At 36.8% G+C, this 26,227-nt stretch overlaps 1 long non-coding RNA gene across 1 annotated transcript; it reads right to left on the reverse strand.

The window, feature by feature from the left end:
* Positions 1-4,154: 4,154 nt before the first annotated feature.
* Positions 4,155-25,547, reverse strand: LOC113459731 (uncharacterized). Its single transcript, XR_012582141.1, has 3 exons — positions 25,080-25,547; positions 10,531-10,645; positions 4,155-5,025 (listed from the first exon to the last, which is right to left on the reverse strand). It is a non-coding gene; the product is annotated as an uncharacterized LOC113459731 (long non-coding RNA).
* Between the last annotated feature and the right edge of the window lie 680 nt (positions 25,548-26,227).

Raw genomic sequence — 26,227 nt, forward strand, 5'->3', positions numbered from 1 at the left:
TTTTAAGTGACATAAAAGTAAGATCAATTGCTATGCTATATTGGCCTTGGACACATTTTCAGATTTCTAATGGCTTTAAACTAAAAATCACTTGTCTTTGGTAAGTGATTAATTAATTATATTTGAAAATTATATCTGTCAAGATAATGAAGTTCAAAATTAACTGCTGAACATAAAGAATGTTTTTCTGTCTATGCAATTTTCATAATGTTTAAAATCCTGGATGATAGAATGATTCCAGAACATGAGCTAAGTTTCAAGGGAGATATTTTCCTTAAATTAAAAAAAAAAGGAATTTTCTACATTGCTAAACCACTATCTGAGATGGTCTGACTAGAGCACTGTTGAGTGTTAACCCTGGGAAGACGTCTAAGCCACACAAAACCACTTACCCATCCCTTTACAACAGCATGGGGGAGAGAATGTGAGGTGTAAAAGTGAGAAAACTTGTGGCTTGAGACAAGGACAGTTTGATGGGTAAAGCAATGCCATGCAGAAACAAAGTAAAACAAAGAATTCTTTTAGTACATCCCATACGTAGCTGGATGTTCAGTCATTTTCAGGGAAGTCAGGCTCCACCATCCATTAGCAGTGCCTAGGGAAGACAAATACCATCAGTCTGAATTTTCTCTCTTCTTTCTCCCAGTTCCTATCACTGAGTACAGCATCATATGGCACGGGATACCCCTCGGATCAGTCGATGTCTCTCGTCTCATCAGTGTCCTCTCCCAACCTCTTGTGCATTCCCAGCCTGCTGGCTGGTGGGATGGAGTGCGAAACAGAGAAACCCTCGATGCAGAGTAAGCACTGCTCAGCAACAACTAACACATCAATAGTGTTCCGGTCACTAGTCCAAAATACAATACCGAACATAAATTACTATAAATAAAATTGTCTTATCCAAAAGCCGTACAAACATTAAAAGTTTCTGTAAATCTGAATAAAAATAAAATGAGAATAAGGGAAAGAGAAGTCTGATGAGTAAGAAGTTTCCTTTCTTCTTCTTGTTAGGCATATATCCTAGTGTCTTCCATTGCTGAGTGGCATTTTTCACCTGTCTCCATGTAATGTAGCACCATTTTATTTATTTGCTTCTGGATCTTTGCTGTTATCAGTCTTCCCCAGTCTTACCCAAAATGACAGAAACCAGTGAATAAAGAGTACTGAGAGAGAAACCAGTGAATATCCAGTACTGCTGGATATCTATGTGTCTTAGAAGAAATAGAACTAAAGCTAACAGCCAACCTTTTCCCATTACTAAGCTGAGATGAACACCTTAAATGCAGACATCTGAAATTCAGAAATTCACACGGTGTCATGAGAGTTAGAAAATTTTAATAAAGCCTGATGTGTATCTGATTTGAATCTTTCCTGTCCAGACAGAAAGAGAAACCAAGGGACAGTTATCTCAGAATCATTTACTGTTTTGATGTGGGACAAGACAATTTGGTGATATTTTTCTTACATTCAGCCTTCAAGAAACCACAAACAGAGGAACATATTTACTTAGCTTCTTTTGAGTGAAAAGAAGGAACCATTTATGTCTAAGCAGTCTCTATGGAGATCAAGGGTAGACTAATTAACTTTAACTTAATCTACAAATCACACTGACAGTCAGTATCCCACAGAAAAGCATTTCCCCAATACAGTGGCAAATTGGTAAATAATCACCTCTTCATACTCCTTTCATTTGCCACTCTCTTCTCTATTTTTGTGTAGGGATGAAGATAAACTTTCTGTTTCTCAGCAGAAGAGGGACACGTCAGTTAGAACTGATTGGGAGTAGCGTAGTTTTGGATACATAAGGATGAAATTTGAAAAGAGGCTTTTCGTCTGTCTGGATAGTTACTGAGACTCCGGATGTAATAAAGAGTGCCAACGTGATGGTGACTAACTGATGATGCTTTTCAATATAAGTTTCAGAAAGAAACAATGCAGTATTGTTTCTGTACTTTTAAAATGAAAATCCTTCTCTTGTTGAAATCAATGGGAGTCACACACTTAACATTCTGCTCAGATATCCTGTTCCCCTGAGTCATCCAGTAAGACTGCTAAGCATTTCAAATTATGAATTCCGTATTCAAAGACAAAACATATACTTGACAAGTATATGTTTCAATATATTTCATTAATAAATATTTATAGACTTTTATAAAAAGTGTACATTATCTGCCATATTTTTCAACATATTTAAAACAATATGTATTTCACTATCTTACAATTACATTACCATATGTTTTATTTCTGCCAGTATCCAAATGCTCTTCCTACAGAATAGATTGGTTTTGCAAGTGGATTCATAAGAAAATTCTTTTTAATAACTCTGATTCTTTTTCTTTCTGTCATCTATTTCTTTATACCTGTCATCCTCCCCTATTACTTATTAACTTGATATGGCTACTAAAGCTTGGAAACATGCTCAAAGCTTGGAATTGCATCCAAGATTTTTTGAAGACAAGAATGTATTTATCTTTGTGGAACTTACATAGCTGTATAAGTGTCTAACATCCTATACAATTCAACATGTATAATGAAGTATGAAACAGGGCCATTATTACAAAAGCAGACATGTCTGCAACAATTGATACAGGAAACATTACAAATCATCTTCCATTTTAAATCCAAGAGTTTTACTTACTGGGAACCCACTGAAAAAAGTGAATTCGATGGAGAACAAAGGTAGTACCTGTTCATAAAACTTTGCTTTAATAAGATTTTATTGTTGGAATTCAAGAGTACTCTAGACAGGAACTTGGTACTCAAGATAAATCCTAATGAAGTATTCTTGTCTCACTGGAGCAGAAGATTGTGTTAAACATCCTCTGGCAACTATCAGAAAAATCCAAGAAGATTTCCAGTTTTGTACTCCATGTACTGCTTTTAATACTTTTCATATGTAAAGTTGATAGGATCATCTCTTATCCAAGGCACAACAGGCATTCAGAGTACTCTGGATACAATACAGTTGTCATATCATCTGTACACTCTCAAGTTTCAGTAGACCCCATCATATTTGTCATGAATCAAACATCTTTTGGTCCATAGAATTTCAAAGAATTTCATTATATTCTGAATTATTGTTATTTTCTTCCAGGTTGCAGTTTTCCATGTTCAATCATTCCAGAATAAAATGTTATTAAAATAGCCTATTTTCTGAAAGCATGTCTGTAGTACAAAATCAAGGATGGCCATGTGCAGGAAAACAAAAAAAATTATTTCAGAAATTCATCCCAAGTGGTGGGTTAACACTTTTATTAGTGTTGATATTGTGAAGAGAAACCTCCCTGAAATTTTTAATTTTTCCATTCAGGAATCTCAGTGCCCTTTTGTCATGCAATGAACCCCTTGACAGCCAGTGTATGAATCATCCTGGTAACAAATCCCACACTCCTTGCTATGAGGAGGAATGAGAGGACAGATGAAAATCTGTACAGTGGAGGTTCAAATCCTTGACGTGATTCTGGACTGTTTCTCTAATGAGCCGTGCAAGGGTTTACCTGTCACTACCTCTGAGGAACTTGTGGAGCCCATGGGTTCCCTCATATCTCACCCTTGCCTCCAATGACCAGAGCAAATGGAGACTATTTACCCCGTCAGGCTCACTCATGTCCTTATGAAATGTATGAGGAGGATGTGGGATCAAGGGACATGCTCCTCGCCTCTTCAGACCTAAACCCTGTTGTGTGCTTGTTCCTTTATTGATTCAATCACTGCCTTCACACCACTTTGATTAAGGATCTAATCTAATCTCTTTCTAAAGTGAGTTTCTTAGTCATGCCCAGTCAGTGAGCTATTGAGGCAGACTACTCCAAGAAGGTGTTTGTTCACTTAAAGTAGAAGAAACATTTTCTTCTGGTTGTAAGAAGGATATGCAAGGAAGGTGGATAATGTAGCTGTTTTTTATTAGTTTTCCGTTAATCATGGACCTAATAATAAGCATTTAAAATGTAACATCTTAACTGTTTGGATAAAACAAATGTCACTGTTAGGAGGAGAGAGAAAAAGTCATCAGCTCTGATTAGACCAAGGGAAGCATACATGGTATGATGAAGTCTGATGCCTTGAATTCTTCAGGGATGTTCAAATAATTCAATGCTCTGTTCAAAAATAACTGGCAGCAAACAGATTGTTGTCTCGTGTATTAGGCATAGGCATTTCAGGCTGAAATACCTCTTACCTGTGTCTCATCCTGACAGGTATTAAATGGGGGCAAAAGAAACAAAATTTTTACATGTTTTAATTCAGAGGCACAGAAAATCAGAAAGTATTCCCAATTCTTGTCCTATGTGCACTTTGACTAATTCCAAGCCTGCAAACATGCAGCAGATCACTTCTTTCAGTCAGTAATCAGTGAGCAGTTTACCAATACTCAGAAGTGGTAAGTCAGAACATAGGGTAAGTCAGAAGAATATGCCTCCCATCAAAGTGCTTTCCACTTCATCATTGCTAGGGTTAAAAAAAGAGGAGCTTGGGAAAATAATTCATGTCTACAACTTTTAGTGGAGATATTTAGAGTATAAAGTGAGGTGCCTCTTCTTCTGCATCTGATTGTATATAGGTCAGATAGTCTACTTCTAATTTGATGTAGGTCTAGGATACGTTTATAGATATTATTTCAATGGGATAACTTAGCAATTACCAATACTCAACTATCTGTAAAATATTTCACAGCAGTGCTGCACAACTTTTTTACATTTTCTTCATATACTTTAGTATATGAAGAAAATTGCATCAGAGCTCTTTTCAAACTGCTTGTATCATGCTGAGGATATATGCAAAGAATTATATTAATCAGGAATGTTTTCTTGTGATCTTATCTATATTATAATATTTTATGGACACATGCATTTCTTCATGTATTACTGCATATGTTAGTACATAATAATAATACGTAATAATACAATATATTATACAGTGCCTTGCTAGTTTGGAAGCTATACAATAGTCTTCTGTGTTCACATTGTGAGGATCAACAGCTGGACACAGTATATGGTTCCAAGGTTTCCAGTCGTGGGACAAGAACTTCTGCAAAAAAATCAATATTTTTTTCTGTCAATACTTATATACAAGATTAAAAAAAATTTAAAATAGTTTCTCTGCTGTATAGGTTTATAGAGAAAATGTGGCAACAGAAAATGGGGTTTGTTCCTCCTGAGTACTACGCAGCAAACAACTAGAGATATAAATTGAATATGTTAGTTCAAAAGAAGTGAAATGAGCATTGACACACCCCCTTTCTGCTGAACTCTTTCACCTTGTTCTCTTCTTTTATTCCCACTTTATTTTTCTCTTTACCCTTCACATCATCTGGCAGAACGGATAGTAAATACCTTAAAGAAGGGACAGGAGTTTTTTTAAAAAGCTGCCCATGTACCTCAGTTCTGAGTTGGTATTCTTAGGCACTATCATAAACACTTAATAATGACAACATTTATCAAAGAATTGATGCAAAGGTGACCTATTTTAAAATAAATATTTCTCTAGTACATATTAACCCTGAGGGTTTGTTCCCTTGTATCTCTTTGCTGTTCCCTTAGCCTGATTTCTATATTCTATATATTCTCTTGTTACTGCTGAACCATTTAAGATTAAGAAAAAAAGTTCCACTACATTAGTTGGGGTTTTTACTAAAAAATTTACGATTATAGAAATACACATAAGAGATTGCAATGTTTATTAGCTAGGAATAGAGATGAGCATGTAAGTATTTTCCTGTCCTATGTAAGTAACATTCAAATAGCCTGTTATGCATGTTCTCATAACTGATTTGTCTTATTTAATTTCATTTCATTTCATTCAAAATTTCCATAAGTTTACCAGTGTTGTATTTCATGTTTCCAAGATTTTTTTGTAATCTTTCTTGTAGTGGACTTGGCACCATTAGGTCTGCAGCTGGACTCAGTGATCTTAAAGGTTTTTTTTCAACCAAAATGATTCTATGATTCAATCATTTCTTTAAGTTCTTAAGACTCCTCTAATTTTTGGTTCTGGTGACATTCTGACAGTCTAGGTTAGCACATTGCCCTCACAAATATCTGTGTAGATAACTGATCTTTCATAGGCTTCTATAAAACCACTGAATCCTATCCTTGTTAAAAACACCTCACTGGTGTGAACAGAAATGATTAGACTTTGAATCAAAACAGTTTGCTCTTGATTCAAGTCCATCCAATAATCCATTTGATTAATTCTTAGAAATTCTCAAAGTCAATAGGCTGTTGATTTCTTACTGGGAATAAAACTTTCCTTGAAAGTCTGAATCTAGTACTTAGAAGAAAATATGTTCATGACATTATGTTGTGCAGAGCCAGACTGAAAAGAAATATCTTCTCATCAGTTTGCAGTCCCTCTAACTGAAAGTGACCAAGGGATAGAAACAGGATTCCTTAAATGTCCTTGGATATGGTGCTTAGTCAAATTAATAACTGAACGAATTGGAAAACACTAAGAGAAATAAAATCTATTATCTTCAGGTTTGTTGTATAAATTAAAGATTTTGTTTCATGGTTTTGATAAAGACTTTCCTATATAAACACTACACATGAGAATAAACTTCCTTTGAGAAACCATGACAACCATTGCCAAGAGTCTGAGAGGATGGACAGTGCAGCATTTTCTTCTCAGATTTGGTATTCAAAAATATTTTGATTTTAGAGAAATACAGAATTTTAAAATGTTGCTTGCAATAGGACACAGAGTAAATCCTTTTCCTTTGAGATTGAGTCAGGAAGCCAGAAATCAGCCTCCACATCCTTCCTGTATATCTTCTTTCCCTTCCACTCCACTCTGCTCTCTCCCCATCTGCTACATCTGAAGTTGTCTCCATGTCTCAAGGATAATTTCCTGATATTCACTAGCAAGGAGAATGTTTTTAAAATAACATTCTTCCACACATACCATGTGCACCTCACATGATCCATCCTACTTCAAAAGTACTCTTCCTTGATCACTCAGGACCTGCACAGAGCCAACACTGGGAGCAGAAATAGGGAACCTTTATGGCAGGGGTCTAATTGAGGAGCAGGATATGTGAGCAGGAAATTTATTATAGCAGTGTTGTTGGTACAGTAAAAAGCCTGTGCTTGCTTATACTGGGCTAGAGTTTCCTGCTCAGGTGCCTAATCCACTCTACAATTAAATTACTTTTTTATTTATAAAGATAATAAGAAATTATAATAGTGACTGGTCTGTATTTTAATGCTTTTATTAAATTGATTGCATAGAAACAGAATATGGAATTGGAAGCAATCAAGGAGAGCAATGAAAAGACTGGTGGATAAAAAGGGCAAATTCTTTCCAAGCACTGAAATTTTCCATGAAAACACAGGGTGACATATCCCTGAGGCCATCACCTGAGACACTGACCTAAAACTAGATCACTGTGAGAGAGACCTTGGTCCATCTAATGTGAGAAACATACAGTCTCATTTATGATACTTTTCTACCTGTTGGAATCCCTTTTCAGGAGGAAGGCAGGAAGCACAGAAGGCTTATTTGTGCCAGGTTGCTATTGCACTCTAAAATTTATCAGGTGCTTATCTATTCTTCACTGCCAGCAAAAGGAACAACTATAGCAAATGAATTAAAATGAAAAAAAAAAAAAGGAAATAAAACAGTAAAAAAATCTGTGGTCAATTTTAATGATCTACTTTCCTCTTAATTAATTTTAATTTACATATTCATAGTGGAAATATAATGTCATTAGCCAGTGTACTTGATCATAATATTCCTTTAATATTTTTTCTTTATTTTTCTATTCTTAATCTTGATGCTCTTGATAAGTGAGTGACATCCAACATGCTAAATTGGCATGAGATATGAAAGATATGAAAGTCCTTGTAGCCTCAGAACTGAAGCTGATAACTAGGTCAAGTATTTCAATAAATGCTGTGTCTAGATGAAATAATAAACATCAAAAAATTAATGTACATCCAAAATATGTTGATCTAAGGTTTCTGATAATCACTAATTAAGTAGACACTCCTACACATATTCTTGAAATAGTCTTCTCAAGGTGCTAATTAATAAGCACAAATCTCTTCTGACATATGTAGAAGCATTTAAAAAAATATGTTTCTAGCTTCCCATGAGACTTGAGCATTATGGCCAACTGGTTTCACCAAAAAAGACAATTTAATGTAGATCTGAAAGTAGAGCTTTTCTATTTCATTATCAACATATTGTTAGCAAAAACTGGGTTAGATTCTGATATACTTACTTGTGTAAGAGAAGCAATGTATATAATTTATGCTGCATATGAAAAAAACCCATTCTGAATTCAAACAAAACTCATTGGTGGATAAAAGTATCTCTTATCAGAGTTAAAACATCAGATTCTTATATTTACTAAGGCTGAGATTATGACAGCTTGCTTACTCTGAGCATGTTTGTAAACATAGGCTCACAATTCACTGATGCACTGAATGAACAAATTCCACCTGGAAAAAACACCGGGTTCCATTCTGATCCCTGTTTCACCAGCTGATGGCCAGAAGGAAGGGGAGGGCATTATTCACACCAAGTCATCGGGTGGGGGTCATATCTGCAATGCCTGGGCTGAGAAGGATGCAAACCTTGCTTCAGGTGTCATCTGAGCAGGTTCAGGTGGGGTCCACAAGAACAGCACCAAATAATTTCCAGCAGAACGAGATACAAGGTGGGCGACACCAACAACTCACTGGTACCCCAAAGGGTGAGGATGCCACAAGCACAGGTCTGGGATGCATGTGCGCTGGGGAAAGCCGCTCTGTACTTGCTAAGCCCAATCCCAGTGCTGCCATGATACCTCATCCCCTGGCAGAAGCTGATCTGTGGGTCATAATGTGTGCCCAGGCTTTGTCTACCTTGGCTTTTGCTTTAATAATAACAATAAAAATAGTACAGTAATAATTCACCATTAATAACAATATAAAATATTGAAAAATAGTAATATTCCCTATTCACATAAAAATGTCTGCACTGAATCAGACCAAAGGTTCGTTTACCCTCATGCTGTCTCCTGACACTGGTCTGGGCACATGCTTGGAGCTGTATAATCACTAGGACACATGCAGTAGATGTAAAGTTCACTAGGACCTACTCCAGCTCATTCCAGCTGGGAATTGGCCCACTATTGCTAAGCAGCCCACTGCAAACCTCCATGCTCTCTACATGAAATCTCACCACCTACTGAGTGTGCTATTTACATCTGGATCTAAACATGCAATTTAATATTGCATACAAATTTCAAAGAAAAGCAACATCCAGAACTAACATGTTTCTGACAATTAGGCAGACTTTTAAATTTTTCTTCCCATGCAACTCCTAACTTTGTTCCATCTAGTTTGAGGATATGGTGCCTGTATAATAGACTGCCTTTAAAGCAAGAAAGAGCTTTGTCTTGTACTAAGTTTACATGTAAGTGTAAGATGTTGAGTGATGTGCAAGTTTTTTACAGGGCTCAAATGTCAAGTCTCTGCTCACCAGCAAACATTACACTTGTATTACAAAAGCCAGTGATGAGAACAACAATCATGATCTCAGCCAAGAGAATTGATTAGTGCAGGATAGCACCACACACAAAGCTGTTTAGCACATCACTGCAGGCATAAATGTTACTTCAGCCTTTGCAAGGAAATACTTGCCCAAACAATTCACAGGTAATGTCCTAGATATCAAAAGAAGATGTTGCAGTACTGACATTTATTCTTACGTATGAATATGAATATTTCATGATCAAGCAGATTAAAACATGTCTTAAGGAATCATTCTGAGCTGTTTACTACTAAATTCCCTGCTAAATCAAAGCTGCATTTCTATACTGTTTTGGTACAGAATATAGTAAATATATTTAAATCAACCAAATCAGGACATACATAGCATTTGTTCAACTAAACTATTTAACAATGGTGAGAAAAAGTAGTAGTTGTGTGGAATTAATATAATGAGTTGTTGTTGCTAACTATTAAAATAGCTGCAAACTAATTTTCCAGCAATTCTTTCATGCTCAGAAGAACAAGCTGAGTTTGAGAACAAGAAAAAAATTGATTGTTTTTGAGAGTCTTGTATAAGTTAACTCAAGCACCACCCCCTCCCCACCTTCCTCTGTTTGTCCTCACCTCACCTCTGAATCATCTGTTCAATCTGCCCTTTCTCCATCATGCTGTGCTGAACTCATTGCTTCAGTCATATGAAATGGGAAGCTGGGAGACAGAAATGGTTTGCGCAATGTTTCCCATTCAGAAACAGTAAAATGAAAACGATAGGAAAGGACGTCAGGCGCCCGATTGTACACAGAGGGACGTGTCCTTTCAACGAGCTAGGCTTACAAGTAAGAAACAAAGACTTGGTTTTGAAGAAAAAATGTATTTTTTACTCTAATGGTGCAAGGTCTTGATTCAACAGAAACAGCCTAATACTCAACGTGTTCTTCATATTATGCTTGCTTTTGAGTAACAGGTGAGCTGGAGTCTCTGCACACACAGCATCCATTAGGGAGTGCTTTTGTACACCTGCAGCATTTTTGTGCTCATGTATAAAGAGCTGCCTTACCTTGCTGCAAACTCCCAAGAAGAGCCAGTGGAACACAGTGGGAGGCAGGCAGTGCCAGGGATAAAGGCGTGAGTGTCTCCCAGCAGGGCATCTCCCAGGCCATTTAGCAGCTCTCCTGTAAGTAAAACAGATTTAAAAACCCTGCCACCATACCAATTGTGGCTATCTCCTAAACCCAAACATTTCAGGGAGTATATAGTTTGCATTTGTCCTTCATAGCTCTTGACATGACAAAGATCTAGTTACTAGTTCCAGGTAGACTTGCACTTTGTGGCAGCTTTCACTTCTTTTCCAGGAAATGGAAGAGAGTGATTCTTCCTCTCAGCTGGGGATTTAATGATTTTGACATTAACTTGGGTTCATTGCTTTCCTTCAAGTATTTTGCATTCTTTACTTCTAGATAATTGTTCATCAGGGCAATTATAGAAAACAGCACAACCTGGACCCCCAAAGTAGTGAAAATTCAATATTTTAAATTAAATCCACACCAACTGCGAGGCCTCATCTCCTTGAAAATTAAAATCACAGCTCCTTCTTTCATGTTGTTTTTATCAAATCAGCATTTAGGGACTGAAAGGATTTTTTATACTAGTCTATTTGACTTTGAGGGTGGAATTGCCAACTGCTGAAGCAAGAGATTCCTAACCCAGAGCAATTTCTCTTCAAAGTAGGAATTTTAGAAAAAGATTTTCATTAATAGATTCTTACTCACGCTAAATGTGAGCATTTCAGGATGTTGAAGAAACTCCTAGAGCACAAAAGCAAAGAAGAGAGATGGGCTTCTGGAATCTGCTTGCCATTCAGTTGAAAAAAACACCAACTAATGATTGTGAATTTGATATCTCATAAAACATTGCAATATTTTTCTTTGCTTCTCACAAAATTAAGCAATAGGTTCTACACCACAGAGGCAAACATAGGTAGAGATCAACAAGTATTGAGAAGCCATGCAGGATAAGTATTAGGCATTGGTTATCTAATTAAATATTATGGCTATTGATGAATGTTAATGGAAAAATCAGAAGAATTATTACTTTTTTTTCTTTTTACTATCACATTATAACAAAACCAAATCCTATTATATAGGAAATTTCCTTCTGGTCAAAGAATTTAATGTTAATAACAATTAATGCAGCAGAAAGATATAAAATTCACTATGAAGAATAAATGATGGTACTAAGCAGAAATTGTTTATATTAATTTGCTTTTATGACTTCACACTGACTCAAATACAGGTAATTTCAATGTACTATGACAGAAAAATGAAAACAATGATGATCCTTTATATACTCTGTGTCACATGGTCTGATTCTTGCGGCTGTCCGTTACAGGAGCTGGACTTCGATGATCCTTGTGGCTCCCTTGCTAATCAGGATATTCTATTGTATGATTCTCCATTTTCTAAAACACGGTATTAGAATCTCTATGTTATAAAAAAGTTATTAGCCTGCAAAAAATTCTATTTTTCTCTTCATCACAAATAGAAATAAACTACCCATGGCAAATATGGCTGGTGTAGTGCAGGCTTTTTTCTGACCTAAACAGCTGGCTGCAAGATGTATACAGTTGATATAGATATATAAAATAACAGAAACACATTATTACTTACACTCCACTAACCAAAACCTCTAAAAGGATTGTCAGGGACATGGTTTTTACTCATAATTTTGTTATTTGAAGAGCCATTTGATGAGAACGGGTAGTGGTTTCTAATATATAGTATTACAGGCCAATAAGGAAAAAGACCAGCACCACCACCAAAAAACCCAGAAAAATGTGGAGCACAGAATTAAAGTAAAATTTAAAATAATTCCGTATGTTTTAGAAAATGTACGTTTAGATGCAAAGTACTTTTAGTTGTTTAATTTGAGACTCGGATACAGGCATCACTTATGGTGTCTATGGACAAAAACTGAAAAGAAACTGAATTTTTTGTTACCTTTGTTCCAGAATGTTTTTCCAAAGCATTCCAAAATGCTTTGGTACAGCGATCAAAAGTAGGTGTGCATGAATATCTCAGTGCATCATTTGACCTTTGATTATCACATTGTTTATTTCTCTTCTAAATGACATTCCTTCTTTGTTAAATGACATTTATCCTCCAGTCCCATGTGGGTTAGCTGGACCACTTTGTAAAACTTCAGTGCCATTACTGAAAGCAGAGTAAATAATGAGGAAAATGGAATGCTGCGTGCCAGTCCCCTCGACAAGAGTGAGGAATGCAGACTTGCAGGGCTTAGCTGGCCCTGCTGCAGATTGTCCCTGTGAAGGGAGGAGCCTGGTGTCAGAGGACATGTCTGTAGGGCACAGCAGGGAAAGCAGACAATATTGCTTGAATGAGAGAAGTGCTGTAAGTTTCTCTTCAATATTTGTCAGGAGCAATGCTGGAAACGTGGCCTTCCAGTTGCCATGGTTACAAGCAGACTTTCATACAGACTGGTAACAAAAAAGTGCCCTCCAGTTATTTGTTGCCTGTTTCACACGTTCCCCACTTTTCATAATGATTTATTCCAATTGCCTAGCACTTCTCATAGAAATATTCATCACCGTCTGGGGCTCAGTTTTTCATTCTTCTTCAGCTTCCACTAATAATTCAGGACATCGAAGAACTGGAACAAATAGTAATGTTTTAACTTTTTTTTTTTAATACAGCAATTGCCTGGATATTCATAAGTTAATTTTGTATAAAATTTAGTGTTTAAGACAGGATTTCAGCCATACGTGACTTTTCTTTTTCCTTTTTCCCCCTATACATAAATATGCTAAGTAATTAGCAAATTAATCTCCTCATGTAGCTTTTCAAAATTGTTTTTCAGCCTCTGTGCCTACTATAGAGCACACAGACAAGGCTGAAAACCAAAGTGAGAGCTGAATTAACTATTTCCAGTTCACAAAATTAAAAAACTTCAAAAACATAAACTAGGAGAAGTAATTGAAACTTTGGTTTTTCCTAGAGCCGTTGTAATGATCTACCATATGTACTATAATGAGGGAAAGTATCACAAGGTCTGTATCATCATTTTAAGCGTATAGGAAGGCTATAAGCTTTTTCAGATAAGTGGATTTTGTTCCCTAACTTGGTCCCTGGACTGAACATTTACCCTGGACAGAAGAAATTCTGTGACTCTGGGATCATTCTCTGTGGTGCTCCCATTGGTATAGCTTGAGAAAGAAAAGGTACAGCCTGACAGTCAAGATTCAGATTTTTCATGAGCATTCCATTGCACTGAGTGGCTAAAGCTACAGAAACCATTCAGGTAACATCAGGTCAACTTCAAGCCATGACCACCTCATGAGCAAACTGTGTCTTCCCACGCACGTAATTTGTCCCAGGAGAGAGTGACTGGGTAAGGTACTTCCTCTCTGTTCCTTCGAATGCAATGCAGATTTGTCAAAAAGGGGCTTCTGGCACTGAGAGACCCAGGGAGAGCTATTTAAAGTCCTCAACGTGTATCTTCACTGACAACCCTTCAGTACCACTCAACATGCAATCTACTATCCATAATTGTCTCTCGACTTCGGTAGTTGAACATCTGTCTGCTGGGGATAATAGCACTTTTAAAGTTAATCTGTATTTGCACAGCCTCTACAGAAGCTGTTTATCAAAGCTTATTAGATGCTTGAATTGCTGAGTCTGTCATACGGTTTTTATTTTTCTTTAATTATTAACAATATAGCAAGTAATTTCCTTAGCAGAAAGAAGTCCCCTCTGTATTATTATAATTTCATAATAGATGCAATAGCAAGTCTTCGTAATTTGGCAGTGTCCTTCTACATGTTTTAAACACTTCCTTCACAGCAGGTTTTTGTTTTCATGAAAAACAGTCTTTCCCACTCCATTCTTTCCCGACACTCTTTCCAGTGCAGATAATGCTTGTTGGTGTGGAAAAGCACAGTATATTGAAGTTATCACAGTCATACCCTGGGCAGAGTTCAAGGTGAATCAGCAGATCACTTTTTGGGGGGAAACATGAGGAGCTCCATCCAATGCAGCAGCCATTGCATATGCCAGTGGCTGTGGGTAAACAGAGGCACAAGGCCAGAATGGGAAGGAGATTTTGATCCAATCCTTCGAGGATAAATGGCCACTACAGGGGATAAACATGAAGCCAGGTGCTTCCACTTTCACATGAAAACAAATTATCAAAGGGAAAGCTTTCAGTCTGGGCTTGCTCTGCATAAGTTCACACCAGTAATTAGTCACTGGTGCATTTTGGACAGGTCTGGGTTTTCACATAGTGTTTTGAATTCCTTTCTCATCTTCTTACCATCCTATTTTTCTCTCAACATAGTCTCAACTTCCATGCTAAATAAAGTTCATTAAATTCATCATTTCTGCAAGAGTTTGTGACTATTCAAGTTTTATGTCATTATTTGAATTGAAAAGAAAATTATGATTATTATTGTTACTTTGTTATTATTATTATTACCCCTGAAAAGAGAATTGGCTTTAGTATTGCCAAGGATGGCCGGGAACATAAATTTCAGGAAGCCAAAAGGACTCCTATGAAATCTCAACTAGATTTTAAAGATGCTATTTTTGTAGGGAGCAATGTCAGTATTGCTGCCTGTCCCATCAAGGAACAAGTTTCACTACTAGAACAGATGACAGCAGGCAGGCAAATGACAGCAGTGTGATGCCCTGTATTGCAAAAATCAAATCTTCTGTTTGATGCGTAGATTTTGAGGCAGCTCCAGAAAACTAGCCTTTATTTTTCAGCATTTCTATTTTTTATTTTGGACATCTATGGCTTCAAATTCCTTTCTTGATCTATTTTTCCATCAGTATTTAACACCTTCTGAAAAGAAAGTTGGTTAGATGATTTTTAAAATATCGACCGAAGAAACCTTTGACCAAGTCAAACAGGCAGTGTATTATTAACACATAAAGATGGTTATTCTCGGTCTTTCAGACTGAGTCTTGAAGTAGAAAGAACATGAAAATAACTAATCCATATTTCTTTTTCCAAGAGCTGTGTGATTTAAGAGGTCTTCTCACTTTTGTCCAGACATTGACAAAATGGCAGTGTCTACTCAATCCTGTCTTACCAGAGGGGAGGAGTTATCAAGACGTTCTTTGAATACAGACACAATAACAAATTATCAGGAGGAAAACTTGTGAAGTTGCTGTCAAAGTTCTCCAGTAGATACTGGTAAACTAAAGGCTGCTCTGCATTAATAATGGATGTGCAGAGTGCCTTTCATTTACCACAAGTGTGTGAAATTATCATGAGATACACATGAACTTTTCAGGAAATATCTTACATGATTCCAAATTCATGTTTGATTCAACTTCTTGATTGTGGTAGTTGGACCCACATGAAAATTTATTAGGGCTTTCCTAAGGAAAATGATTGTCAATGTGATGCTGTCCCTGTATTTCATGTGAGTTAATGCTTTTATCTTCTGATAGCTAAATGATTAACTCCTGTCCTTGGTATGCTGCTTGTATGTGCTGGCTGACCTTTAAAACATCAACAAGAATTTCAAACCCACTCCTTATTAATACAACTCACACTTCAACTAGAAATGAGCTGAAGCAATTTATACTTATGGCAGAAGGTGACATACATATTCCTGCTGCAGAGTTTCCAAAATATTTCAGAGACATCTGTGAAGCTTTTTTGTATCATTTCCCTGCATTTTTTTTCCTGTCTTGGTGCTAATCAACACACCTTTCAGTGTGCAAGGAACAGCAGAAAGCAAAGATAGATGGAAACAGAAAAAAAAAGAAAAAGAATAATATCTAGTAACACCAAAAATGGAGAAATTGCAGCTGTAGCTGGGAAAAGGACATCAGATTTTACAAGAATTTAAAGTTTTTCTTTGTTTGATAAGTTAGGCAGTTGCATATCTGAAGAGCTGGGAAAAAAAAAATCCAAAATGAGGGAAGGCTGAAAGAAAATGTTGGGAATTGCAAACAGAAGAAAATAATATATGTCAAGTTTTGGACAACTTAGACACTTACCTTAATGACTTTCATTTTCAGTCACTCTTAAATAAAAATAAGGGAATGTTAATACAATGGTTTTCTATTCATCATGCATAATAAACAAAATCATTTAAGATTCAGATATCTCAGGTTTGCAAATTAGTTCTCATGGTGAGTCAGAAGGCAGTGATCAAAGCAAAATTATCATATGAACCGATGCAAGAATGTGGTAAATCCTTCACAATGCTCATAAATCACAAGGATTATTGCTGCACCTATTTCCCTGAACTTTTGTTCTTTCAAGTAATTTGATTCATCTCAGTCACCCTGCAGCTACTTCACCGGTAAAAAGTACCTGAAATTTCAGGGAATTTTTTATTCTGTGTTTGTGCATGGGAGCTATACGCAAGTACATAAGTGTGAATGTGGAGATTGCTTACAGCAACCCCACTGCTCATCACTCAGTCACTTGGTGTTTCCAAGCTTAGACAACCACAGGCCAAAGAAAAGACAACTCCATGATCAAAAAGTAGAAATCCTTGCTCAATACAAGCAAGGAACAACACAAGCAATGTCAAAAAGTCATTCCACATAGAGCAAAAGAGTGTTTGTGTCCCCCCATACATCACCAGTCACTACTGTTCAAGTGCAATCTCATTCCAGTTTCTTTCCCTGTGATTGGTAATCTGTGAGCAAAAAATTCTATGCTCCAGTCAAACAGAACATAGCAGGGATAGGGATGCAGAGTGACAGGTTAGGGTTTAAAAGAGGGAAAAATGAATTAATCTTGGGGTCAGTTTGCCAAATCTGAAAGTATGCAATCTAAAAAGTGTATTTTACGGAAAAGAAGCTATTTGTGATCAAGTTTTCCAATGCAGATGAATATTTTGAATCTATAAAAAAGAAACAGAACTCAAAGTGCAGCAACTCGAAACTAAGCATATTTACTGTTCTTTGAATTTGGATTTCAGTATTTTGTAAAGATTTGTCTTCTAATAAGTGACTAGGGAGGAAAAATTTTCTTCAAATACCACTGCTTCCACTGCTATTAATAATGAGGATTTTTAATGTAGATAATGAATATGGAAATCTTTGTTACAAATATTTCCATGCAAGAAAAAAATGTATTGAATTTTCTTTTTGGTTTTGAATTCTGATCCCAAAATGTGACTAGATACAACTTTCCTTTTCTTTCTCCTCAATTTTTCCCTTCTGACCTCATATGAGAACAAGATAGAGAAAAGATATCAAGACGTGGTAAAGATATAGAGTGGTAAATCACCAGCCATCCAATCTGACAAACAAAGTCACCTGAAATTGAAGGCTATTTACTTACAACCTCTGTTTAAAAAGAAGAAAATGTACAAGTCTTCCCTTCTCCCACTGCCCACACTAGAAAAACCTTGATTTATATAACAATATTTTTTCCTGGTTTTCTTAACCCTTCTTTCCTTTGCGCATTATAAATCCTCAGAAATTTTTCACAAATTTATCACAAATTTTTCATTAAAACAAGCAGTCACAGTAGGATATCATGTGGTGTTTGATACTCATCCATGATCAGTGGAACCAGCATGTGCCTTTTCAGTGATTTCAATCAGCCCTCCATCAAAGCCCCATGTCTGAATTGCAACTGCTTTCATTTATACACTTTGTGATAAAAATTAAGCTAAACTTACATCTTAATAATGGTATGAATAAAACAGATTACAAAATCCTGCAGAGGCAGTCTGTCAGTTTTAGAGATCTTTTGATGGCTACATTAGTTACACCTTTGCTTCTGATCTGACAGCATGCTTAAACAATCACGGCTTATCCACATTCACTGCAAGTAACCCAAGGTAAGACCTTAAGTCTTTGGAAAAATCCATATGGGAACAGCACTCCCCAAAGTTGAAATGAATAAATCAAACACTTTTTAAAATAGTGTTGAGATACACTTGAGAATTGAATTTGTTAGTTCTCAAAAAATCAATTCCACAGTCTTTAGGAAAATACATCTGTTTTAATTAGTTATGTAACTTCTTCATTATGTCCCTGTGTATCAGAACAACATGAAAGGAACAGGAGCAAGGAGCGTGCAGAATAATAAGAGGTGCTGGGACTACAATACACTTTTGAATAATTTGGCAGGTCTCTGTGCTTGATAATGACAAACACAGGAACAGACATTATCCAGCCAGCTGCAGCAATATGGCAAGTTGCTTTATGAAGGTAAGTTTCATATGAGCAAAATCAGAGCAACAGCCCAGAGTATTATTTTAACCCACTAATGCAGGAACAAGGAAGTTCTTTAAACAAGTTCATATTTTTGCATTTTTTTTCAAATAATCACTGCTTTTAGGAAGAAATTTCAAAATCCTTGCACTTACTTGGAAACAAGGTACCCATCATGTCCTCCTTTTGTTGGGTTTCTTGTACCCTCCACTATTTAGTGTTTCTTCTCTCTTTTTTTTTTTGTTTTGGTCTTGTTTTGTTTTGATTTTGGTTTTGTTAATTTGTTTGGGTGTTTTGGGTTTTTTTGATTGTTTTGATTGGTTGGGGTTTGTTTGGGTTTGTTTTTTGCTTTTCCTTGGGAATGAAAGGAACAATCTAGCCCTGAGTACTGCAGATGAAAGACAAACGCATGGGCTTGGGGAGATCAATTTTCACTGCTCCTTTTCACAGTAAGGCTGCTGTGCCCTTATGCCCCATATTTCACATTGATGGGAGGTGTACTCGGGTACAGACAACTTTACAGCAGGGGTGAACCAGGGGTTGTGCTGGCAGCATTGAAAAGGGGAATGGACAGTCTACTCTAAAGGAGTGAGCATGGTGGTCACACAAGCAGAGGGAATAGCACTAATCCCCATGAACTCTAAATACCATTCATGCAAACTGTGAGGGAATTGCTGCCTGCCTATATTCTTAGTGCCTGCCAGATGTGTAATGAACACACTGCTCGTAGGCCCTACCTATTCAGCTCTGCTCAGTCTTTGGAGATACCAATATACAGAGTCTCATCCTTTCTGTGCAGACTTTTCAGTGATATGGTTTAAGTAATAACAAATGCTCATGACCCTGAAAACAACCAGATTCTGCCCACTAGGGATCTTCTTTGTTACTAATTGATTTTCTATTCCAACCAAAATGGGAAGGATACAATTTAGAGAAATCTGCTGTGGTGGGGTTTTTTTTTATGCCAGTGATGTTTTGTGCTTTTAAAAAATTTTTATCAATAATCATGAAGAAATTAGTGAATTCCAAATTGAAAAAAAAACCTGTGAAAATTCACAGCATTGTATGGTGTACATTTTGAAATGAAACACTCATAGGAAGTATTTCCTTAATTTCCCCTTCTGAACCAAAATTTCATGCCAGTTTTGGCCAGTCTGACTAAATTGCAAAACTATCCTAGTTCTGCTGGTTTTTTCCCTTGTAAACCTGCAATTCATTAAAATATTTGGCTCACCTGCAACTCTAATTTCACAGAACCAGGAGGAGAGACATAAATGTGCATAGGTTGTAGTTTAATCAGTTTTAGAAAAGGACATTTCCATGTAAGGTCCTTGTTCTCACTGCTGGAAGCTGGAAGGGTTACACAGAAGTAACAATGAGTCAATAGGGAAGAGATATGACTGTCTGTACCTGGGAGTTTTTATACAGTGAAAAAGCTGAAAGAAAGAGCTCTTTTTTTCAGATATTTTAATTGTTATGCAGAGTTTTTAAAATATATTAAAAGGAAATTTCGAGGCAGTGTTACTGTTTGGTTTGTAATTGCAATTATTGTTTAAGAACAATACCACTTGTCAGCACTCTCATCCAGTAAAGCATGATATTGAAAATAGCTACACAAAATAAGCACATGGGGTAGATTGTAATAGATTGCAGGGCCCTCAGCTTAGTCTAAATAAGGCAATAGAATTTAGGCAACATTTTTCATTCAAGTCAGACAATTGTCATGTTTATTGAATGCAGAAATTACTTAAAATTCTTCCTAGAGATCTGAAGGATCTCTCAGAAATTTCACATGACAGTACCATTTTTCTTAAATCTCCCAGGCCCTTTGTAATAGCTTACTTTCACTCTGAAGAGAAAAATAGCTTTCTGGCTAGAGTTACTCTTCACATTGCTGATAAATTGCAAACTGATTTGACAATTACTCTGAATTACAGATAGACATGTCAAACAGATCACTTAGAAACTGATCAAGAGCAAGTTAAAGTGTCAGGATGTAAAATAGAATTAATTAAAACTGGGAAATGGCTGTAGATTTTTTTCCTATGAATAATTGTGACTCTGACTACATAAGAATAAAAAAAGCCTCAGTACATCAAAAGTATATATCTCCATTTTTAAAAAACAATACTCTACTATTTAGAGGGCTAAGAATACTTTTCAAACAAATGATTTTGTGCACCAGTTCCTCATTGTGCATCTCTCTTCATGAACCCTCATTTACCTCGAAAATTCTCTCAAGTCCTCCAACTGGCAATCTGTCAAACTCAGGAGCTAACCTACCATCCTTGCAGGATCTAGGAAAGCTAATAGCTATCCTCCTCACTTAACAGATTTGTTCAGGCTCTGGTACTTGCTTTTTGATTGGCTTAAATAGTTAAATAGTTGTTCTGGGATGAGGTTTGAAAGTTGCCACCTTGGTACAGTGTTTTTATTAAAACTCTTGGAAGCTGAGTATCAACAGGGTACAGAAACTTAATTATGCTTTCAAAGCCAAAGCTGGTCCCCATGGAGACCCTTTTGCTGCAACAGCTTTAGCAACACATATTAGCTAGATAAATACAGCTAATGGAGCAGTCAGTCTACTGCTTTGTGAAGGATCTGTATTCAGATAAAGTAGTTGTTTTAAATAGTTGCATATATTAATGTATAGTTGCACACACACATTTTTGTATATGTTAATCATATGAATATTATATGATTAAATATTCAGACATTTCCTTGCACTGTTTTTGGGCTCAGGTGTAAGGATTCAGTTTTGGAAATTAACTTGATCTAAACCATATTCATAATCATGTTGTTTATAATTTAGAAGATTCCACATTGTGTTAGAAAAGGATTAAAAATTGGAAGGAAACACAGAGCTGTCACAATTGAGACATTATGGTTAACCTCTGTTGATATCTGTTTTCATGCTGCTGGTTACTGAAGGAAAAGGTTGACCCTTACTTCAAGACCAGTGCTGTACTGTAATTAATCCCAAAGACAGTTTTGGTAGGCTTCATTCTAACAAAAGCTGCCCAGAACTTTTTCTATTAAGGATAAGCAGTTCAGCAAATGTAAAAGGTTTTCTCGGGATGGCATTCTGGCATGAGAGCCACACCTTTCCCAAGCACAAGGAGATGGTATAGGAGAAGAGTAGCAAGGTAAATATAGCTCAGTTGGTCCTTCAGAACATATGATGGAAAAGCAGCCAAAGTGTGCAGCATATGACCCTTGTGCTACTCACAATGCCTCTCTCACTGTTCAATTCATAGCAATGCAACATAGAATGAAAATAGGGTTTGCCATTTGTTTGAGTAGAAGGGATGTTTCCAATCCATGAACCAACCAACTTAACATGCTACCATTTGACAGGAAGCCCTAAAAAAAGATTGCAAACCTTTGTTTGGATAAAACTTACATTGAACATAAAATTTATGGATAATCTTCAATTTATTTCTGCAAACAGCCATTGAACTGTGTTTCTTTGAGCAGTATTTTGAAAAATAAAATCTGCATTTACTTGTACAAGCATTGGTGACTTTTTGTCTGGTTCTCCTGATTACTGTTTTAGGACAGAGTCAGGGAGCAAAAATTCCAAGATTTTGGTGACAAAGTCTCTTAATTAAGATTGAACTGGCTCATTCCACCAGCTGCAACAGAGACCTATTGATCAGTCCAACGCACAAAATAAGCTCTCAGAGGATCCACTTAATAATTTCTAGTATGAATGAATATGATGTATTCCCACCAAAACTGGAGAAGAATAACAGTACTTTGAACCTTGGTATTTTCATATACCACAGTGCAGAAAAAGAAAAGCTGCTTATGCTCCAGAAGCTACCTTCATGAAATCAGTCATTTTTTCTCCCATCACAGCTCTTTTGGTGAGTTTAATGCATTTCACCATGGCAGACTACTGCTGTGCAAGTCAGTTCATCATACTTCTAATAGTGTTGTATTTGATTTATAATATTTGTCTAGCATAAGTAAATCTGGCAGAAGGCAATTAAAATAAAGTTCTCTGAGTTTACAAGGGTTTCAAGCCTAGAGAAAGCTTAATTAAAGTCAATCATGGAAAAAAGCACTTAGCCCTGCAGCCCTACACATTTGTCAGACATCTGAATCATGGGAAAGGTTAATTAGAGTCAAATGAGGAAAAGTAAACACCAAAAGTGCTTTCTGGGGTTCATTAAGTTTAAATAAATCAAAATATGAAATATTCAACTTTGTAACAATGATTCACACACATCTCTCTCTGCTTTTCTACAATCACACATTTTCCAAACTTACTGAATTAACATTCTTGGAAAGTCCAACTCTTAGTTACACCGGGACTCCATGGCTACATTTTGACAATGAAAAGGAAGCAGATGAAACCTCTATGCCCTGTTACATTGTAAGTAAAACAACTTGTGTATACATATTCATTTCAAAAGCAGAATATTGTTGACAGGTTTTTTATTATTTCTTAGTCCCCCTTCTCTGTATATCTTTACTCTGTAGGATGAAGCAGAGGAAGTAAACTGTAGGAATCCTGCTATAGCTCTCTAAAGTAGACCTTCTAAGTGAGGGCAGGTTGAGGCCTTAGATCAACAAAAATCCCAACAATTAGTGCCTATTGATTCAGCCAAACAAATGAGAAATAAGTGGGGCTTCCTGAATGAAGAACATGAGTGCTTGTGGTCTCATGCTTGCAAAAATCTTTGGGACCAGAAGATCCTGAAAAAAACCCAACATGTGAGACAGGGAATCTCATATACTCGGTTCTTGAGGAGGAAAAGAATTTATAAAATTGAGAGCACAAGTCAAAAAAAACACCCCAAACTTGTTTTGGAAGACATCTGTTAGAGAAATATACCCACTGTATGTATTGAAGGAGATGGAAAAAGAGTGTCTGGGTTTCTGAAGAATGTATCTTCTCAAGATACATATTTTTTTAGACCCTGTTGTCCAGTGGAAATTATTATCTCATCACAGTATTTGTTAACATGTCAGCTCTTTGTCTGCCTTGCACAAACTAGATTTTTATTGAAGTAAAATAGTTCAAAATTATCCTACCTACCAGTTTGCATGGCTGACAACTCCAGATGCAGTGACAGGCTGGCAAAGTACATATGTAGCACTTAGAGCATGATTTGCTGTAAAGCAAATAGTTTTCATTTGTATTCATCATGTCAACAAACATTCTGTGTAACACTAGGTAGTCTTCCAAACACTAAAACACTAAAAACACTAGGTAGTCTTTTTCTTTCCTCTTCATTTCTTTATAACCACTTATTTTGTTCTTCCTTTGCAGTGCTCACAGTGATTACAAGTCAGTCAGGACACCTTCATAAAAAACACCAAAAATAAGTTTCTGTCTCACACAGGTCCAAGTAACACCCATTTTTAGAGAATTTGGCAGACTCATAGATACAAATGCTTTAAATGTGTCTATAAAAAAGTAGAAGAAGAAAGAAAGATTAAGGGGCTGCCCTTCATCTAGTAGAGGACCTCAGCCTCCTTTGCCTTTCACAGAGAGAGAGATTTGTTGTGCTTCTATGCCATCAGCACAGGACTGCCATCTGCACAGAGCAGTACAAAGTCCTGAAGGTTTTGTCTCACAAATTATAAAGCTGGAAAGCTCCACTGTTGTCTCCTCCTCCACAGTGCAATGGGAACTAGAGTGCTCTATGGAGACACTCACTGAACCTGGGACACACTATTTTTGCTGATGAAGAAATTAACACAGCTTCAATTAAATGGCTGAAATGCTCAAATACCATCATTCTTAGCAAACAACTAGTTCAACTTTTCCTACATTAATAACTGTATGATCCACATGTCACCCTTATGTGGTAGACTGACAGTAGCTGATAGAATATTCCATATGCCAGCATGAGGAAATACAGCCTTCCATTAATTCATAGATGGTTGCTACATCCAAATATGGTAATCACAACTAGACAGGCGAAGAGAAGATTAAAATGAAGAGCCAAAAATATGATCAGAGAACTTGAAAATCAGCCTTATTGGGATCATGAAGTTGTTGAAGTAGTTGGTTATATTCTGTGCTTTAAACAAGTTGAGATACTTCATCAATCTGGTTGTGATAACAGAATGCAAATTTTGGACCAGAGGTGTTTAGCAATATTGTCATTATTGTTATTGCACAGATCAATGTCCAGCAGTAGAAATAATAAAAAATAATCAACTCTATGATAAAGTAGAAAGGCTTATAAAAAAAACAGATTTGGGCTTGTAGTGGTTTAGGGCAAATTTGTTAAAGAATCTGCAAAGGAGGGCCCCTCCAGAAAGCGAAACCCACACGGCCCCTCCCCCCAACCGGTTCGGGAAAAAATTCCTCGGAGAGAGGTGGAAAGAACCTGTTTATTTGACTGGCCCCGCACCCCCCAGCACACAAAATGAACAATACCCGATGACACCGCTCTGAGAAAGATGGCAAAATCAGAAAGTCTCTTTCGGGGGTGGTTGCTCTGTTCTCAGTCCCTCCGGCGCTGGGCCAGCCGCTGCAGCCGAACCCTTGGTGTTCCCGGGTCCCAGTCCGGAGCAGGTTCGAGATGGTCACAGGAACAGGAGAGGAGAAACAGTCCAGGAAGCAATGTGGACTGTTTAGCTAGAACTAGCTAATAAGCAGAGGCAGAAAGCAGAGCAGAAGCAAGAGCAGAAAAAGAGAGCAAGCAAAAGCAGCAAGCAAAAGCAGCAAGCCCAAAGCTGGAAGTAAAAAAAAAGCTCTGTGTACTGCTTGTCTCTGTGTCCTGATAAGAGAAACCCAAACAAAACTTCCACTCTTCAGTGCCGGTCTTAAAGGCACAGAACAGATGAATGGGGATATACAAGCATCATAACGTCACCCCAGGACAGGGCTTTACAGCCATATTTTTTAAAATGTACTTCTTATGCAACTTCACAGAGAAGTTTTTGGCTTCAGGACAGCATAGTTGTTCTTTCTAACTGGCAATAAATCCAAATTTCATCCTCTTCTCTATGAAATCTCATCCTGCCTCTGTCTCTTCATTCCATTCCTTTTTTGTGATCTGACTTCAGAATCCTTTCTATTATCTCTATACTCTTCTCATAATGCCTAAGTTTTAATGTAATTATATTAATCAAAGCTTACAGTTTTCCATTAACTACTTACAGAGGGTCAGAAAAAAGCTTCCTGCTGGTTTTGTTTATTTGTTTTCTCATCTTCCTCTGAAGCATCAGCGTCTGGCAACATAAAAGTAGAACTTTCAATCCACTACTCTGAAGAAAACTTGTCATTGGTGTGTCTGCTGGCATACTCAAGTCTGACCAGTTGGACAGCACTTTCTCCGCTGGAGAAGGTCATGGAGCATAAGGTTAATTTATTCAATTTCTTGGCTTTCTGGTGCACTAGATGATACATCTCATCCATTGGAATCATCTTGGTTTAATTTATATGATCATTTCACACGATCATATAATCATAAAATCACAAGATGGTTTGGGTTGCAAAGAACCCAAAGATCATGTATTTCCAGCTCCCCTGCCAGGATACAGATGCCACTCACTAGATCAGGTTTCTCAGAGCCCCATCCA

The sequence above is a fragment of the Zonotrichia albicollis genome, chromosome 1 (genome assembly GCF_047830755.1).
Source record: "Zonotrichia albicollis isolate bZonAlb1 chromosome 1, bZonAlb1.hap1, whole genome shotgun sequence".
Classification (NCBI taxonomy): domain Eukaryota; kingdom Metazoa; phylum Chordata; class Aves; order Passeriformes; family Passerellidae; genus Zonotrichia; species Zonotrichia albicollis.